The sequence below is a fragment of the Nycticebus coucang genome, chromosome X (genome assembly GCF_027406575.1).
Source record: "Nycticebus coucang isolate mNycCou1 chromosome X, mNycCou1.pri, whole genome shotgun sequence".
Lineage (NCBI taxonomy): Eukaryota > Metazoa > Chordata > Mammalia > Primates > Lorisidae > Nycticebus > Nycticebus coucang.
In genome coordinates, this window is record NC_069804.1 from 121,982,029 (window position 1) to 121,991,143 (window position 9,115).

Genomic DNA, 9,115 nt, shown 5'->3' on the forward strand with positions numbered 1-9,115 from the left:
TTCCACCTAGATTTGGTATCAACTAGAGAAATTTTTCTCTCATAGGGAAATTGTTTTCCTACAACCTCTATTAATCACCCCTTTGGAATTTACATAACTCTGACCATTTGATATCCTAGATTCTTTTTTTTATTAAGTCATTTGTACATTGATCATAAATACATTTATGCCATTATGGGATTCGTTGTGTTGACTTTTTGTACAAATTAGAGTGCTTACATCCTACTTATCAACATAGCTTTCACCCCATTTGCCCAATTCCAGCATTAAGACTTTTGTGTTCTACACCTGATAGATTCAACTTGTACTTGCAATGTGCTCCACAGATTCTTGAGGTCACTGGAAACTGCACACACAATTAATTCTTGACTCAAATCAGTATTTTCCTATGCACACTAAAAGATCCAGACCATACACTACATTCTTCTGCTGAATTCTTTCAATCTGGGAAACTATTCTCTTACTTCAATCAGTCCGACCCCAGGGAATAGACATCTCTGGAGAACAGGTACCATCAGATTGACTCTCATTATCCTAATGAACTATCTGAATCATGCTTGCCTGAACTCATTGATCCCCTCCCAGGGGCCCCAATAAATCTCCTCCTTTATGTAGTCCCATATTCCATCTACTTACTGACCTCTCCTCGTACCTCAGCTCTTGGAAACGTGCCTAGGAAATTTTCTTTCTTTCTTCCTTCCTTCCTTCCTTCCTTCCTTCCTTCCTTCCTTCCTTCCTTCCTTCCTTCCTTCCTTCCTTCCTTCCTTCCTTCTTTCTTTCTTTCTTTTTTAAATAAAAACACCAAAGCAACATTTATTATCATTTTGAAACAACATAAAAGTAATCATAGCCACACCAACAAATGTTTCAGAACTACAGAACACCACATGCCCCCAAATCTGGTACTGCACTTTCAATAATTTCTCACTTCACTGGTCATTTCCAGTTGGAGACACTTTGTAGGAGAGTGATATTATCTCCTTTTAGCATGATCCAACCCAGTTGTTTTCTTGACTTTGTTTTAGAATGAATCTCTTCAGCATCATCTAATACAAGGTTCATATACTCATCAGAACCAATGATACAGCCCTCTATCTGCATATTCACTTGTTCATAGAGCCACACCTGAATCTGAGATCTATTTTGTAAGTATCTGAAGATGAAGTGCACCATCATCTTCTGCACTTTCTGGCCCTAGCCACGGTACACCATGGCAGAATCTCACAAAGACCACACTCTCCTTCATTATTTTTTCATGAGACAGCATCTCACTATATTGCTCATGCTAGAGTGTCATTTCATCAGCCTAACACACAGCAATATCCAACTCCTGGGAGGAAAAGATCTTCCTGCCTCAACCTCTGGACTAGCTGGAAGTAAAAGCAAGGACCACAACCCTTGACAACCTTTTCTATTTTAGTACAAACCATGTGTGTGATTGGGGCTGAGGTTATCTTTCTTGTCTCAAACTCCTGAGTTCAGGGTATCAGCCAACCTTGGCCTCCCAGAGCAACCAAATATTATAGTCATGTGTGGCAAAATTCATTGAGCTCTACTTAAGGAGTTTTGAGGGGCGTTGAGGAGTGTCCAATCCTCAGGCACCAGTGACACATACAGATTATGTCAGGACTGTTTCGCATATCTGTGGTTGCAGATACCACCATAATTATGGCCCATGTCTATTTTGCTTATCAGGTTTCATTAGTGATTGTATATTGAACATGCGGCCCAAAATAACTCTTCTACTTCCTATGTGTACAAGAAATCAAACGTTTGGACACACCTGGCCTGTAGGTCGGGAATGCTGGAACTGTACAGATGGGCTGATATTTCCCTGGATCAGAGGAAATAATTGCAGGTATGGAGTACACTACTGGACACATTGCCTAACCAGATTCTGAGAGAGGACCTTCAGTAGGACACCTACCTTCCAAAACAAGCCTATTCTAGAGAAAGAAAGAAAATCTCAGGAAAAGTTAAACTGAGAATTGTGTGATGACTCTGTCAGGTCTGTGAAATCACTGTCTGAACCTTGGGCTTCGGTTCTTGTTGTGTTACATCCCAGGGCAACACTAGGTAAAAAACATGATCTTCCACTTGCTTACATATCCATGATGTGAAAAGAAAAGGAAGGTTTGTTGAATACCTTGGCTGGATAAACAAACTTTTGGAAGCAGGAATTGAGTGTGGAGAACAGAACCTCCCTGCTTTCTAACACTTTGAACCCAACCAAAAACCCAAGTAACCACTATAGATGCTTACCAGGAATAAGGTTACATATAAACATGGTAACCCAGGGCAACATGCATTGTGATGGCATCCACGGTGACCATGTAATGACTTCATCCTGTAATGTCCTTGGATCCAGGCTTCTGGTCAAAGATACTAAGTGGCCTTTTCTGTTCACTTCAGCCGGTATCCGTAAAGGGTTTAAACCAGGACACTTCTTAGCTCTCTATCCACAGACAGAGAAGTGATTTCCCATTTCTGCCTTATTGATTCTATTGGCGGTAAAAATTCCTGGCACTAGGCTGACACAAAATTTGGGATTTTATACAACAGTATGACACAGGCTACATTATAGCTGACATAATTTTATGGAGTCACTCAAATAGGAGGCTATTTGGGTTTTTTGGTGTTTTTTTTTTTCTTTCTTGCAGCAGAGTTTTGCTTTGTCACCCTTGCTAGAGTGCAATGGAATCATAACTCAGAGCAAGCTCCTACTCCTGAGCTAAGGCTATTCCTTTGTCTCAGCCTCCCGAATATCTGGGATGACAGGATCTCACCACAACATACAGCTATTGTTTTTTTCAGTTTGTGTGGGGCCGGGTTCAAATTTATCATGCTCATTGTATGGACCCAGAGCCCTAACCACTTTGCCACAGGCAAAGCCCCTGGTACAATATTTCACGAACCTTTTTGACACCTACCCCAAACCATCCATTTGTGAGAAGCTTACAAATTTACTATGCCTGGCTATAGCCTTAGTTTGGTCATAGTTTCACAGGTATTAAGCATGTCTTCTTTTCTTGAACCATCAAGGTAATTCTGGTGTTTTTAGATGATGAAAATATTAGTTGTTTGGTTTATTGGTTTGTCTGTGCTTGTGTGTGTAAATGGGTATTTTTGAGATACTGTTTCCATATGTGGCCCAGACTAGTTTTCCATGACCTCAGCCTAGATGATAGAAACCTTCAACTCCAGGATTCAGGCAATCCTCCTGCCTGAGATTCCCATGTGGCTAGGTCTATAGGTGCATGTCACAAGATTGAAGGAGTTCAACAGAAAATGTGAAGGGTGTCCTCTGGATCTTTAATGTGCATATAAAAAGCCTTATTTAAGTCAAAAATTAATTGTGTGTGCAGTTTCCAGTGACTACAAGAATCTAGGATATCAAAGAGTCAGAGTTATGTAAAATCCAAAGGGTAGATTAATAGAGGTTGTAGGAAAACTATCTCCCTATGAGGGAATAATTTCTCTAGTTGACATCAAATCTAGGGGAAAATTTTCAATTCTATATCCATGGTCAATACTAAAAATTATGGGTAAGTTCCCTACCAATATTTTTCTCCATTTACATATTGAGACAGAGTCTTCCTTTTTTGCCCTTGGTAGAGGGCCCTGGTATCCTATCTCACAGCTAACATCAAGTGTTGTCATCAAGGGAACTTATTCCCTCAGCTGGGACTTATGGCTCCTGCATAACATCTGGCCATTTTTTATTCTTCAGAGATGGGGATCTCACTAGTGCTCAGGCTGGTCTACAATTCAGAAACTGAGGCAATCCAACTGTCGGTGGTTCTCAAAGTGCAAAGATGACAGGCATGAAGCACCACCACTGGCCACCAACCATAGTTTGAAAAATATCCCAAATTCAGGATGTGGTGTGATGGCTCACACCTGTAATCCTAACACTCTGGGAGGCAGAAGCAGGTGGTCCAATGTAAGTGGGTTCTGTGGGGGTGCACTGGACTCCAAGATGATCAGAAGGCTGAGGCAATAGGATCTGTTGACCCTGGAGTTTGAGATTGTGGTTAGCTATGATGACGTTAGGGCACTTTCCGCCAGGGGAATTTGTCAGATTCTGTGTCAAGGAAAAGGAAAATGACATATTTTCATCACACTGGTTAACATAGCCTTCCTGGAATTTTCTTAGTTATTGTGTTAAGACATTTATATTCTACATTTAGTAATTTTCACACTTACCTATTGTAAGATGCGCCATAGGTGTAATCCCACCAATCTCCCTCCCTCTGCTCTTCCTCCCCCCTCCCTCCCCTCTCTCTCCCCCTTCCCCATATTCTTAGGTTATAACTGGGTTATAGCTTTCATATGAAAGCCATAAATTAGTTTCATAGTAGGGTGGAATACTACTATGAATACTAAATTGGATACTTTTTCTTCCATTCTTGAGATACTATATTAAGAAGAATGTGTTTCAGCTACATCCATGTAAACATGTCAAATGGTATATAAAACCAGTGTATGTTGCCCCATGATCACATTAATGTACACAGCTATGATTTAATAAAATAAAGAAATAAATAAATAAGTGGCTACAACACCTCGGCACTGTACCCAGGTGACAGCTTGAAACTCTGTCGAAAGAAAGAAAGAAAGAAAGAAAGAAAGAAAGAAAGAAAGAAAGAAAGAAGGAAGGAAGGAAGGAAGGAAGGAAGGAAGGAAGGAAGGAAGGAAGGAAGGAAGAAAGAAAGAAAGAAAGAAAGAAAGAAAGAAAGAAAGAAAGAAAGAAAGAAAGAAAGAAAGAAAGAAAGAAAGAAAGAAAGAAAGAAAGAGACAACTTCTGGAGGCAGCACCTGTGGCTCCGTGAGTAGGGTGCCAGCCCCCTATACCTGAGTTGGTGGGTTCCATTCCAGCCTTGTCCAAAAAGTGCAAAAAAAATTAACATTAATAAAAGAAAAGAAAAGAAAACGACAACTTCCTTAAGATGGAAAAATGTGCCTTCCATGTCAATTCATGGCAACCCATGTGTGAGTAAGGAAGTAGCGTTGACTGTCTCTCAAGTACTCTCACAACCTGGTTACTTAATATGTGTGAGCCTTTGAGCACCTCAAGGTTTGGAAAACATCTTCATGTATCTTCATTGAAATAAGTAGTTCACCCTTTAAAAGTATACAATTCTGTGTTTGTTACTATCATCACCCAATTGTACATTTATCATCACATTCTAATTTTAGAACTTTGTCTTCTCCCCCCACACAAAAAATATCAATACATACTAGCAGTCACTTTCACTTCCCCAACATACTCCCTCGCCTGCCCACTAAACCTAGCAGAAAATTGGCCTTGTCTTTATGTTTTCCTCTGAGTTCAGTCATGCTCTGTGTGGTCTTTTGAAAGACCAGGGGCCATTGTTCCCTTATCAAAATTATTTTAAGGTTCATTGTTATTGTAACATAAATGTGCACTTCATTTCTTTTGATTGTTGAAAAATATTCCATCTTGTGATTATAATACATTATATGTATCCACTGATCTGTAAATTCCATTAGTAGTCCTGAAGACATTCTCTTCTCATCTAATATTTTTTTCTGTTGTTGTTGTTGCAGTTTGTCTGGGTCCAAGTTTGAACCCGCCACCCTCGGTATACAGCCAGTGCCCTTCTCACTGCACAACAGGCACCTCTCTCATCTAACATTTTTAAAAGTTTTTATCAACAAGATATGTTGCCTCTGTCAAAAGTTTCTTTTGTGTGTCTTGAGGCGACCATGTCGTTTTCCTCACTCTGGGAAGCAGAAGAGGGCGGTCCAAATAAATGGTAATGTGGGGGAGCCCCTGGACTCCCAGATGCTGAGGAGGTGGAGGCAATAGGAACTGTTGAGCCCAGGAGTTTGAGATTGCGGTTAACTAGGATGACGTCAAGGCACTCTACTCAGGGGAAAGGAGTCAGACTCTGTCTAAAGGAAAAATAAAATGACAACGTTGGTAGGATGGAACAATGTGCCTTCCATGTCAATTCCTGGTAAAGTGTGTATGAGCAGGGAGATAGGGTTGACTGTCTCTCAAGTCCTCTCACCTCTTGGGTACTTCTTATTCTGTGAGCCTTTTGAGAACCTCAAATTTTGGAGAAAACCATCAAGTAGCTTCATTGAAATAAGTAGTTCACCATTTCATAGTGTACAATACTATTTTTTCTAGTAAAGTCACACAATTGTACAGCTATCATCACAATCTAATTTTAGAATTTTGTCATCTCCCCACACACAAAGAACATCAATATCTACTAGCAGTCACTTTCATCTTCCCCACCACCCTCCTCCACCTGCCCCCTACTTCTAGCAGACATTTGGTCTTATCTTGAATCTTTCTTCTGAATTCAGTCATGGTTTGTTTGGTCTTTTGTAAGTGGCCTTCTTCCCTTATCATAAGGATTTTAAGGTTCATTCCTATTGTAACATAAATGTGCAATTCGTTTCTTTGGATTGTTGAAAAATATTTCATACTGTGAATATAGCACGTTATATGTATCCAATCATCTGTAAATCCCATTAGTAGTCCTGAATATGTCCCTTTATCATCTAAGAATTATTATTATTATTTTTTTATCAACAAGATATGTTGCCTCTGTCAAAAGCCTTTTCTGTGTCTCTTGAGGCGACCGTGTGGTCTTCCGTATTGATTCTATTAAGGTAGTGTGTTCTATTACTTGATTTTCCCATTTTGAGCTACACTGGCAATCCTGGGAATAAATCCCATTTGAAATACATGTATAAATATATTGTATACTACCAGAATTTTCCTGCACCCATGCAGCATATCTCTTATAAATTTCATACTGTGTTTCCCCTTTGCCCAAGTAAAATACATTGGTAACATCATAGCTCAAGGAAATCCAAGATCCTAAACTCAAATGATCCTCCAGACTTTATCCTTCTCAGCAGCTGAGAGTATACACCCATACCACCACAGTTGGGGAAGTTTTTCACTTATGTTTAGGACATGTGGGGTCTTACTAAGTTGGTCATTCTGGTTTGAAACCCCTTAGCTTCTAGGAATCTTTCTGACTCTGTCTCTGAAATTTATGTGATTATAGGTGTCATCTATGTTGCTCATCCATGGTTATGTTTTGGTAGAGTTTTTCTGTATTACCCTCATAGACAAGAGCCTGTAGATTAAAATATAACAACTCTATTCAGATATAATACACACACTCCACAATTCACCCATTTCAGTTTTAGATTTCAAGAATACACATTCAGGGATCACTTGTGTAGTTTGTTTATTTTTTACTAGAGAACTTTCCCTTTAGTTGTAGAGGGAGAGATAGAGGGAAAAAAGGAATGAAGGAATGGAAAGAATAGAGCAAGCAAGCCAATAATAGAGACAGAATTTGAGGGATGAAATATAAAGTGAGGGAGGGTAAAGGGAAGAGAGAAGTAAAGAAACAAAGAAAGAAAATGACCAAACATGGTGGAATAACTGTAATCCTAGCCCTTTGGCAGGGTGAGATGAGTGGAGTTCTTGAATGAGGAGGTGCTAAGAATGGATAGAGTAAGTGTTACACCCTGTATATGAGAAAAAGTGAAAAATTATCTAGGCATCGCAACAGGCACCTGTATTCATAGGCATGTGGGAGTCTCAGGCAGGAGGTTTGCTTGAATCCTGGAGTTTGAGGTTGGTATGATCTAGGCTGAGGCCACAAAAGACTAGCCTGGACCACATAGGGAAACCATATTTCAAAAATACTCATATACACACCCATACACAGACAAATTGACAAACCAACCAAGAAAAATTTTCAACATCTTAAAAGGCCAGAATTACCTTGATTGTTCAAGCAAAGGAGACATGCTTAAGACCTGTGAGGCTATGACAAATTTGAGGCTGTAGCCAGGCATAGTAAATACTGTAAGCTTCAGTCAAGTGGATGTTTTGGGGTAGGTGTCAAAGAGGTTCTTGAAATACTGAACCAACGGCAGAGCTTGTGTCTCAGTGGTTAGGGCTGTGGGGCCATAAAAGGTGGGTGGTGAGTTCAAACCTGGCCCGGCCCAACTGCAACAAAAAATAGTCAGATGTTGTAGCAGGCATCTATAGTTCCAGCTACTCAGGAGGTTGATCTAAACTAATAGCCTAAGCCAGGCAGTTAGAGGTTGCTGTGAGTTGTGATGCCAGGACACTCTAAGTCACTCTGAGTGAGACAATGTTAAAGTCTTTCTCAAAGAAAAAGAAAATAGGGTCCTACTTAAATGACTCCATGAAGTTTTGTCAGCTATAATGGAGCTTGATTCACACTGCTGTACAAAATTTCAACTGCTGCGTCAGCTTAGTGCTGGGAATCTCAACTGCCACTAGACACGAATGGGAGGCATGAATGGGAAATCACTTCTCTGTCTGTGGATGAAAAGCTAAAAAGAGTCCCAGTTCAAACACTTGAGGGACGCCAGCTAAAGTGAGCAGAAAAGGCCACTTTGTATTTTTGACCAGAAGCCTGGATCCCAGGACATTACAGGATGAAGTCACTACATGGTCACCATGGACAACATCAGAATGGGTGTTGCCCTGGGTTACCATCTCAAAGATTAACCTTATTCCTGCTAAGCATGTGTAGTGGTTTTTCAATGGGTTCAAACTGTAACAAAGAGTTTGGTTCTTTTCTTTAGTCTCAATTCCTGCTTCCTAAAGTTTGTATCTGTGGCCAAGGGATACAACAACCTTTCCTTTCTTTTCATGTCATGGATTTTTAAGCAAGTGGAAGAGTGTGGTTTATAACTAGTGCTGCCCTGGGATGTTATAGACCAAGAATATGAGTCCAAATATTGGACAGTATTTTCAGGGATCTGACAGGTATTTCACACAATTCTCACTTGTACTTTTCATGCGGTTGTACTTTCCTGAGGAATATTTCAAAATTCATGTCGTCTGTGCCAAGTGTGTCCACACTTTTGTCTTCTTGGCCACATAGGAAATAGAAGATTTTTTTCCACATGCTTAATACACAATGACTAGTGAAACCTGATTAACAAAAAAGAGATCCATGGATAACTGTGGTGATATCTGCTACCACTGATACACCAAAGAGTCATGATATAATCCATATGTGTCACCGGAGTCTGAGGATTGGACACTCCTCAAATGCCCCGATGAGGTCATTTCT

The 9,115-nt window shown here is 40.0% G+C and overlaps 1 pseudogene; it reads right to left on the reverse strand.

Annotated features, from left to right (window-relative positions):
- Positions 1-917: 917 nt before the first annotated feature.
- Positions 918-1,212, reverse strand: LOC128577503 (small nuclear ribonucleoprotein E-like; annotated as a pseudogene).
- Positions 1,213-9,115: the final 7,903 nt, after the last annotated feature.